Raw genomic sequence first — 12,226 nt, 5'->3', positions numbered from 1 at the left:
GAGAGAGAGAGAGGGACACATTCATTGAAAATTTAAGTAAGGAAATGTAATTAACATTCCTTTATTCTTTATTTCTAAGATACAACTGTACTTAACAGACATACACATTAGCGTATGTTCGAAGCTGGCCGTCATTGCAATCACAAAATAATGTCATTTTAGAAATATCCTGTAAAAAACCATGCATAGACATGTGTAAAGATAGAATCAGAGAATGTATGCACACAGCAGTGCATCATGTATTCATATGTCATAAGTGCAAGCGTGATATCCTTTCGAGCCCTATTCTGTTTATTAAAGAAAGGTAAACATAATAATATCGACGTTTAATATATAACGGTAACACGGTAACATGGTAAATGATATATCACACTCTTGCCATTTTTACTACGTAATGTCAACCCGGAACTGTCTACCTCAGAGTTCAGGTATTTAATGATGAATGGATGAAGAAAAAAGAAAAGATAAAAGAGCCAATGCAATAATAATAATAATAATAATAATAATAATAATACTGTAAAGGTAGCAAGCGACCGTGCGGGCGAAACGACGTATTTCCACACATTGCATTTTAAGTATTAACGGATAAATGCTTAAGCGTTATGTGCCGTCGATGAAGATCATTTCTTTATCCGAATATCCATAATATAAATCCAAATGTTCAGAAGATATAATTGTATAAAATTGTAAAAATTTTTATTTTTTACTTTTTTTCGCATTTTCCAAATCGCCCGCCGGTTAAATCGATTTGTAAGACGTTGTAATCTAAAATTGAACAAAAATGTACGAATGATGAGTAATGAAAGAAGCAAAAAAAAAGAGAGAAAGAATAGGAGAAAAATTGATCTAATAGCAAATTTGGTTGGATGTGTCAATGCGCACTAATACGACTTAAATATATATATATATATATATAAGCATTATATATAAATATTAAAGCAAATAGAAATGTACACAAATTGACGAAAAGACTTACTCGCAGTAAAATTGAGCCAATAATTTAGCGCTATTTGATAGAATGTACATTTGACATTTTTATTTCGTCAATTAGAGCGTTTATATTACATTTCTATATCTAGTAGTTAGTGCGCAATCGAATTCGCTATAAGACGCGAAGATTCTAGAAGAGTGACATACGTTTTCTAGACACATATCACAAACAGTGTTACTGTACATTCGATTTTAATAAAAAAAAATAATCGTAAACGCGAATTGAGAAGAAAATTCCAATTGCGATCTAGCCATATCACTGTTTTGTAAAACAATCGTACATTGTATGTGAGGGCGAAAGGAGAATAATACTTTTGTTCGCAATTTTATTCGTCTCCGAATAAAATTCGGTCTTGGAAGATGGCAAAGAAAATATATGAGTGAAGCATATAATAAGAACATTTTATTAATAACGATATTTTTATTATTAGTATGCTTCCTCTATATACGTGAAGAATTTTGTCAAGAGTTTTGTGTATAGTTGTTCTCGAAGCGCAAATGTGCACTTCGCTTGTTTCTTTATTATTGACTATTCGATTATTATATAATATTATTCCGTATTATTATTATTATTATTGATAAAAATTATTGTATTATGATATTCCCTGTATATTTCATTCATTTAGAAAACGCCTATTGTGAAAAATGACGACTAATGATGATTAACCCGGCATGCTATGTGCTACGTATTCGTATAAGTGAACGCTTATACAATGTGTGTGTGTACACTGGGGGATTATTTTCTAAAATTTACATATGATATATTAGGCCAGTAGGATAATACATATCTTAGGTTTCGAATATCTAATAATTCTTTTAACAAATACAGTGTTTTAGGTTGTTTAAATGGTCTTTGGGTCCATTTATAAGATTTCTTTGGAAAAAAAAAAGAAAGGAATGATCCCCTAGATATTCCAATGTATGTTACATATGTAGAAATCAACCTAGAAACAATGTTTCGAGAAACAAAAAATCCTGAGAAATTATAATTCTGTAATCAAGTAATAAATCAATATTTTCAAAACTCGGAAACATTACGCGAATGTTTTAATATTTCTCTAGATAGATCATTATTTCTGAAAAAAGAAGAAAAATGGAGTTTAAGTTTCTTATTCGTTTTTTTATTCTGAGGATTTTAGAAGGATTTCAGAAGAATTGTATTCGAGGACGTTGTTTCTATATATTATATTTTAAGAATAATGATAAGACATATGTACATATAAACGCGATTTGAACTACAAAATGAACAGTAATATTAATGGTGTTGGAAAAACCCTCTAAAAAAATGTGATTCTGATTTCATGGGCATTTTCTCAAAGAGTATATTAAAAAGTAATTAATTTGCGCATTGAATAAAAGTTGCTTCCTTCGACCGGACTGACCGGGACGATTGCTGCGGTATAGTGTATTATATGTACAAAACTTATTTACATTTAATATTATACGCTTTGTATAAATCATCAATTTAATCTCTCGTAAAATATAAATTTTTACAAAATGTGCTATTACATCATCCTATTTACATCAGGTGTGCATGTCCTGCACATTGTTTTGAAAGTCTTAATCATAAAAAATTTGGATTTTACTAATAGATAATAATTGTCAAAAAATTTTGTTTCTATGACTGTATTGTGCGCTCAATATTATATGTTGATGATTTCTTAAGTTTTACTTACTAGTGACCTCTTCGCGAAACGCTATACTTGAATATTCCTTTTTTTTGAAGTATAGCCAGATCTTTCTTTTCTCTAGTCGTCCGGTTAGTTCGATATTGGAGGAAGCACTTTTATTCCGTTCGGTGTCGGAAGAAGCACACACCTCTTGTTTAAATGTCTCTTGTGCCATAGCTATGCGTGTCGGTAAATTATAAAGTTCCACAGAGAGAGAATGCGGAATAGTGTGCGATTATTGTGACATAGTGAATGATATTTCAATTATAAGTATATTGACATTAATTTCATTCCAAATACAAAACAATGCGTTTTCTATTCCTCTAAACGAGCGTACAAAATCCTGAAAATGTTACGAAATTTAAAAAATGGCACAAAACTGTTCCAAACCAATATAATCTGGAGACTGATAATATTTCGGCGCTAAGATACATGCAGCAACATTAAATTAAACAAAATAAAATTATTGGTTCCAATAATATTAAGATCGTGAAATTTTTCGACTTTATGTATCTTCAAAAATTACAGGAAAAATATATTCCTATTATCTGGAGACACTGTTTCGGCGCTAAGCTTCGCGCAACGACACTGCCGTGATTACTTTACGCGAGCCAGATCGAAATTATCAGATCTCAATAAGAGTCTGAACCGAATCTAAATGTGCTTAATCGAACCGGTCGAGATATATAAGTGTTTTTATTTTTTCTAAGTTTGTCTTACGGTGATTTCGAGATCATAATTTTTCAGGCCATTTTTTAAGTTTCCGAATAATGACTTTTTAGAATTTTGCATGTTCACTCCACTCTTTTAAAGATGTTAACCTAGGATGCGTAATCTCTTTGATAGAAAATTGCAAAAATTGTATTTTAAAGTAGATTATTCTCGGAGAATTCCAATATGAAAGGTCTTACAGAAATAGAATTCAAATTATTTTCAACATTACGCAAAACAAGATTATTTTTTTCAAAACTTACATAATATAAACATTAATATGTTGCAAAATTTTAAAAAGATTTTTAATTCTGTTTACGCATCTTAGGATTCAACTGGCATCATATAGATTTTTTTATACTGCTAGTCATGAATTTTAATATTTTAATAATAGAACTTGAAAGAGATAATTGTTTTCATTGTATAAGATTTAATGCTCACTTACTTCCTTATTTCAAGTAAACATGTAACGATATCTGTATCTATGTACACCGGATTTGTATTATATAATAATATTCTAAAGAAAGTAAACTGAGAAAAGCAAGCAGAAAAGATGACGAATATAATTAGTTAATAATATGTATTACTGTTTGTTTTTATAAGTAATAATAACGCGGAAGTTTTTGTTTTCACAAATTTATATTTTATTTCTCAAAACAAATTGTCCTTAAATAAATTTAAAAAGCTATTTTTTTGTTTTCTTTTTGTTTCCTCCTTTCCTTACGTTTTTTTTTTCTATTCAACGCACTCATTCTACGCTTTATGAATTACATAGTGTATATATTGCATGTATTATTTGATGTATGGGTATATCGTACTATCAGCGAAATCCAATTATACTTTGTATCATTATAAGACGAGTAAATTTCGCATTAACACTGTTATCTCATATTTAAGATTATATGTATGTATATACACACGTAAAACGGAAACATGAAACGTTAAAAGATTCATGAATTACTTTCTCAAGTGCTTCGAAAATATTTTTCCTTGCAATACGAAATCATGTATTGTGTTGAAGCAATTTAGCCTTGCCTTATACGATATACCACATTTATGCGAAGTTTGAAATATGGCGTATGATTCATGGGTACCGAACACAGGTTAATGCACGTTATATTTGTTTCGCGTATTCGTGATCGAGCTTCATTAATTCCGGCGAGCAGAACGTTTTCAGCCATTTTATGTTCGAAATCCGTGAATTCCTTCCGTTTTATATACTGTTTGCACGGGCATTTTTTCTCGCGCTTTTATTGGCCAATTTAGTTAATATCAGAGTACGGACACGTGGGCATGTACGCGCCCGCGAGATTCCATGAAATATCCTGATCGTGGCGAATAGCCCATCCTCCCGATCTGTACCATTACACCCACCATCTCCCTTCTGTAATCCTTTCCTCCCCCTCCCCCTGTCCCTTGTCCTGTTTCCTCTCCCACGCCAGCTTCTCGTCGCGTACTCGTAACCTTGGGCATTCTGTAATTTAGCAAATTGTTGTGGACTCGACGAAAAGAATCGTTCGATTCGCGAATGCTTCGCCAATAGCGATGATGGTATCGCTCGCCGCGCTTGGACGACTCGAGTGCAAAAAAGGATAAATAAATAAATAATCGAAGAATCGAGAGACAAGATAAGGATGTCCCGCGGAATTCCTTCGGATGAGGCAAAAAATTTTGATTTCGCACGCGATTTGATTGTTTCGGGGGATGATAAGTTAGAGTCTCTTTGAATTTTTTCGGAAGTACATCAATTAAGATTTTTGAAATTATAAAAATTTTATTTAAAAATTATGAATTTTCTTTCACTTATAATTTACAATGTTGTTCCATCAGCATTATCATGTTGGTTTATTGCCGAGCGAATTATACATCGTCAGTTTAAACATCGTTTAAAGATTTATAATCAACTGATACGCATCCCTATAGAAAGCTAATCAATGTCGAGATAAAAAAAAAAGTTTGGCGAAGCAAGCGCGAATCGAGAGACTTGCGTAGCGATACAGCAGAGCTGAAAAAAATGAAGAAAACGAGCGATCAGACGACCACGACGACGAAGATCGATAGTCGTGGATTTAATTGCGAATTACGCGGTAATGATTACCGTTCGCCCTTTCCTTGTTTTGCAGCAATAATAATTAATAGCCGATCGCCTCGTTGACTCCTGCCCCGCTATCAGCGAGTCCACATCGTTGTTAGACTTAGACAACATCTACCTGATGATGAAGCAATATATTGATGCGATTTATAAAACGAAAGAGGAACCGAATGAAAAGTAGAGAGCGAAAGAGAGTGAATGAGTGTGTGTGTGAGAGAGAGAGAGAGAGAGAGAGAGAGAGAGAGAGAGAGAGAAGAGAGAGAGAGAGAGAGAGAAAGAGAGAAAGGGAGAGAGTGAATGAAAAATAACAAATGAATGAACAGAGCAGCGTATATGGGATAAGAAAAAGGATAAGTCGAATGTTAGGTGTAGTCCAATGTACTGTATTATGCGTCTTCTAGCTAAATTTTTATGTTTTCTAATTCGTTGTGAACGAATGTTTTTTGGTATAAATATATAAATATATATATAAATAAATGAATCTATATATATTATATATTTAAATTCTAGACTATTAAATTCTAAGTGAGAAATCAATCAACGAGCTGCGTGGCGGCTACTATTATATCTCGCCGCGAAAAACTCACGAGCAATCGACGATGTATCGTCTTATGAGTGTGACAATCGAGATCCATGAAATGCGAGATGTTTGCTTAAATGCATATCCTGAACGCGTATTTAACGCTGAATGTGATCGAATCATATTTATCAAATGCAGAAGAGATCAAGCTTTAGTATAAAAAGACAAGGTGGCAAACCTCGGATGGCCACATTCCAGCGATACTTGCGCGATACAATTACGAGTCTTACGTGCCTCGCAGAGGTGAAATCATTCCGAAAAGATGAAAGAAAAAAAAAATCGGTAATTGTCCAAGATTGCCGAATCGCAATACTTGTTATAGCTCGTTGCCGATCGGCAACATCGGGGAAGCCATCCAGCCGCGAGTCGCGGTTTGCGCGCGCATTCTCATATAAAAATACAATTAACTCTGTAACTACTAGCCCTTTCGAGAGGAGCACACTGCCGCCACGAGACAAATTCAAAGGGAATTAAGAAGCGAGGGAAGCCGTGAAATAAAAAGCTCGAGCGGATCTCGATGCAAACCGCGTAGATTTGTATACGGGTGCGTCCGCACTCGTGCACCCGTACTGCGCCGATTACGTATATGACGAACGCCATACACAAGTACCTCATGATACAAAACACATGTACAAATGTTCATACGTTTTCAGAATAATATTAGCTAATTAATAAATAATGAATATCCAACGGTGACTGACTCTGTAATGTTAATGGATTTCCCATCTCTCTCCTACATCCACTTTTCGATATTTTTTTTCCTTTTCTCTCCGTAAGTATGTGTCTCATTATTATACATTTTTCTTGTTGCACCGAACGTCCGAAAGATAGTGATTTACCACGAGGACAATCGTTGTACGCGAGCGAGACGATCAGCGAAGGTATCACGGTAAGTATTCGTGAAGAGGGAAAATTATAGTATAATAACACACATATACACTTGCACGCACATAACATAATAGAAGCTATAGTATCACAATATGCTTACATTATAACGCGCATAACAGAGTAATTTATTTAATGACTTGTGTCGCTGTTTACGACATTTAAGCGATGCGGCAAGGCCGTTAAATAATTATCGGCGTTTGAAACACGCAAGTCGCTTCATAATAAGCATTTCTTATGGCGTGACGATGGGGTGAGATAAATTTACACGGGCTTAAGGAAATATAAGTATCAGCAGAATAAATTTAATGTCGCTCTTTCTTTCGATAGGATTTAATTACTAAAGTAATGTCGATAAACAATAAAGAAATTAAAGATGGAAAGATTGATGAAAATATTTTTGATCAAAAGAATTCTATTTAATATATCGAGGTTTATATCAATAATTAATATCGAATAAATTAAATTGTTAATCTATTAATAGATTTTAAGGATAAATTTATTTGTTTTCATATATATCTTTTCATTCATTTGTGTTGAAGCTGAATAATGATCGGCTAAGCATTAACGGATTGCCGTCTGAAATCACTTTCTGAGATAATTGCTACCCTCATATCACCTATTTATCGTGCACGAAAGGTGTCACGCATGTAGTTTTCATCAGAATAAATATCTTTCGTATTTAGAGCGATTTTCCTGACGTGCGTGATCAACGAAAAAATTATTTTCTCTCCTCTCAGTCAATCCTTTTTACCATCGATATTTTTCAGCCGATTACTGCGACCGGCTTAACGCACGAAGATTACCGTCGCGTTCTCGCATCCTGTGATAAATAGCAAGATTATGAGTCTGCGTGTCGGCCAATGAACGATGCCCTTAGCCCATGGACCATATGTTCCTCCAAGGCTATGAGATACTCGCCAGGGGCTTTGATCGTGTTAACGCGCAACATTTTGAGTGAATCGCATCATTGGGAAGTGATACGTTGATAAAAGTACAAAGATGTAAAAATTGAAAAATTTATAAATTTATGCTTACGGCATTAATTAATCAAATTTAATTTATAGCTTAGGTTTAAGCCAATAAAATTCTTAATCAAAAAACAACTTGATATAAAAATAGCTGTAAATGTCAAAACTAAATACAAAAACAAATTTTTTCGGATAAATAAGTTATATAGAAGATTAAGAAAAAAATATTCTCTACATTTTTCTTTTTCTATATAGATATATAAATGTTTTCATGAATCACTTCTCATAAAATCGATTTCTCATGCAAGCTGAGAGAACGTGTTTGATTGATGAATCGTATCATCCGTGATGTAATAATCTGATTGAGAATATATATTTTACAAAGCAATTTTCTCAATTAATGAACTTCTGCGATTCGGAGATTGGGATAACCCAGCTTCCGATGTGCATCCGCAGGATTTTTCCCACAGCGAAGACAGCTGTCGTAATGAGTTGCATCCTCACGTCCTTTTACTCGTTCCTATGCTTCTCCCCTTTTCCCAAGAACTTTATCTCACCTTGTTCCACTATCTGACGGCGACTTTTTCGTTAAGACGATATATGCCCTACGTGACAATGCAGGTTTCCTTTATCGGCCGATGCAGTCCCGCGGGGACGAGTCTTCACCGATCCGCGTGAAAAGGAGGGGAGCTCGAAATTTGAGAAATGAGCCCTTCGACGAGCATAAATCGTAGCCGATAAGCTGGGGATAAAGACGAGCACAACCTTTTATTCGCGATTCTACTATGCTTCAAGCATTTTCCTTCGTTCTCCTTCAGATATCTGCTCGATATCTCCTCGGTTTCTTCAACGAATACAAATTAATCGTATGTTCTCTATCGCGCGATCAATATTTCGCGCGACGCTTCGTATAAGAAGCATACGAAGTGAAAAGTAGGTGATTTAAAAGAATGTAGCCTATAAATATAAAGTCAAAGTCACAAATTTCTTCTATTCTAAAATTCAATGACATTTCCTTGATTTCCAGTTTTATGGCACCCTAGAAATATATAATATTAAAGAAAAATTGTTTCGAAGAAATATAAACGGAAATTCGAAATTTTTCGTTAAAATTTAAATGGTTATATAATATCAATTCTTTTTAAGTAGATTCTTTAGTTCCAAGATATATCAGAATGTATTTAGATTACATGGGTCACAGACCGAAAGGAGGTTACGAAGAAGTTATGGGGAAATACGTGAGGTAGGTCGCGCAGGATGAAAGTTACTGCATCAAGGTTCCCTTGGAAATTCTTGGAGATACTTCTGGCACGGGAAGTCGAATTAGTGTGGCCCGTGTTACTACTACAGCACGCTCGCTTTCGTTTCGATCTCTTTACAAGCGTTTCACCTTGGAAGATTTTCGAAAGTAAAAAGATAGAAGTCTCACGTGTGTCCGTTTCCGTTACGACGCGTGACATTTGTCTATTAATTCGTCTCGACCTTTATGCATAAACAGTGGCGATACAACAAAATTAATTAGAATTTAAATAATATTAAATATTAGGGTATTGGAATAATAAATAATAATCTCGAAAACAGATGACAAAAAATATACTATAAATTTTATAAAAATAAATTAAATATAAGCTAAGAACATACTTGATATTTTTCTATTTTCATACTTACTTTGCTATCCTTATACATTTTTGTCACTTATGCTATTTTTTATGTCAAGGCTTCAATTATCACTTTCGCTGCTAATATAATTTTAAAATCTTTGTTTTCTATTGTAAGAAGACTCATGCTCTCTAAACTTGCTGGAATTTATTCTTAGAAATTTTTTAATTTAATGCCAAGTTTAATATTTTTAATCAATTTTGATTTTTAATTTCTTTTCTATCAAATAATAATATTATATTTTATAAATCAAGTTATTTGAGATAAATTATTTATTAAAAAATGGAAAAAAATCAATAATTTATTCTGTCTGTAAAAAAATACTAAGTAAAATTGTTACGCAAAATTAGTTTAGAGAGAGAAGGAACCTATAACATATTAGTGTCAAATTCGAGACAAAAAATATCTTATGTCGAACATATGGCAAGTCGCGGTGAATCGTTCCTAAGTTACGCCGTTTGATTCGTCATCGTAAAACTGGCTTCAAAATTCTACACAATGGATCCTTCAACACATGCTTGCTTTTAATTTTACAAAATATTATACAAAGTAATTACTACAATTTCACGAAAGTTAATAATCTTAGCGCTTACGTACATAAAACACCAACGATTAAATGCCAAACATTTTTTATCAAGAAGTATACGATTTTATATTCAAGTAGCAAGAAAGTTTCAAGTTATCAATTTATAATACGATATGGGATGCAATCTCGTTTCCGCTTGATTAAATAATGTGTTGCATTATTAAAAGCGACATTTCGCTTTTTTTCCAAGTTACCTCGCTTAAACAGCCTACGTGATGTCGTGAAAGCAGTTCGAACGATTGCGTAACTGCACGAGTATACAGTGCAAATAATAAAGACGATCGTTCGCGTGATTGTTCATAATGTCTACGGTGAAAGTTACAGAGAAAGTCCGTAATACGTGACGAAACAGCGCGCGCGACCGGACGTAATGTGAAACGGCACATTTATTTTTTAGCAACACTTTCAATGGGAGAGGGGAGAAAACGAAGTGAGGATGGAAAGAAAAAAAAAATCTTGCAGGCCCGTTATGCCGCAATTATGGACGTGATAAATGGCGATTTCGAGCTCTGGCAATATCCTAAATTCGATTATCCGAAAAATCAACAATGAATACGATTTTTTTAAAAAACAACATCGATACACAAGAACATAATTTGGAAACAATTTTCATTCAGGAATTATTTAGGATTCTCAATTAATCTCTATTCCTCGGACAAGTTTCAAAAACTTAACAATATACCTATGTACTAATAATATACACGGAAAAAGAGAGAGAATGGTTTTGTTGAAATTTAAAAATTTAGTTAGATACAGATCTGAAAATAATTTTGTTAAATCAAAATTAATTATTATATATATATATCAGATCAAAATAATTATTAATAGGACTTTTTGCAGCATTATTTCTCATCATCAGTTTCCTACATAATTATTCCTACATAATTATTTTAATACTTCAACAAAATTCTTTTCAGAATGTATCTATTCAAATTTTTAGATATTTCAGCAAAATCGTTTTTTTCGTATAAATCTATTATAATTATGCTAAAATGATGACATTAAAGGGATGACATATTCCGTATGTAATAAACTCAGATTGAATTTGAGAACGATAACGTTCCTTGGTAGGAACTCATAGTTGGAGCGAATGAATTTTCCGCGATCGGTCGGCGCAGCGGTCGAGAGGAGAGGAAACGAATTCGGAGCTCGAATGCACCAACGACGGTCTCGTGAGCAAACAAAGTCGACGACGTTAGACGGGATGCGTCTTGTGCATATATAGACGACGACGCGGAAGGCCTGTTCTCTCTCTCGATGTGGCTTGGTAGCATCTGCCGGCGTTTCATTCGCCGTAGTTTGCGCTTCCCAGGCTCCTATGGATGCACCTGGTCCTTACTGCTGCCGGTGCATTCGCCTCCTCTCCCTCGCGCTCCTTCCCGCTCTCTCTTCGGTACTCGCTTCACGAATCCGCGCCACACGGACATGCTCCCGTGAACTTGAATAGATCGATGGATACGGCCCTGGAGATCGGCTCAATAGCTGAACACCCTGCCGTAGGTGCTCTGCTCGCCGTTTCGAAGATTTATCTGCGTTCCGAACCTCGTACACAAGAATCGTCGTTGCGTTCGGCGGAAGGACGCGCTCGTGAAAGATATACTTCGAGATCGATAAACTACATTTATTATAGCCGTCGCAAGTTATGGACGCTAAGTTAGGATGTATCACCGATAATTTTCATTACGCGTTGGGCAATGAAGTTAAAGAACATAAAATAAATTGTACGACATTAGATAAGGTAATACATGAAATAAAAGAGAAGAATAAAATATTTTTGTAGAATCAATTTCATTCGTGTTATGTAACGAATTTATCATGGGCAATTATATTCCCGGATTAAAATATTTAAATCGTGTAAAATGAAATTGAGAAAGACTTATGTTTTATATACATATAGGTATACATGATTGTACTGCAAAGTATACTACATATAAAAAAGGATTTATACATTTAAACATGTATATCATTTTTATACAGAAAACTAATCATACACATATGTATCACTTTTTATACATTTGGATTTGCAGTGTGTTTATATGTGCGACTGCTCAACACGTGTGAACGCGGATTCGTGATGAATTC

Source organism: Atta cephalotes (assembly GCF_000143395.1).
Source record: "Atta cephalotes unplaced genomic scaffold scaffold00079, whole genome shotgun sequence".
In the NCBI taxonomy this organism is placed as follows: Eukaryota; Metazoa; Arthropoda; class Insecta; order Hymenoptera; family Formicidae; genus Atta; species Atta cephalotes.
The sequence above is the reverse complement of the archived record's forward strand: the minus strand, read 5'-3'. Positions refer to the sequence as shown.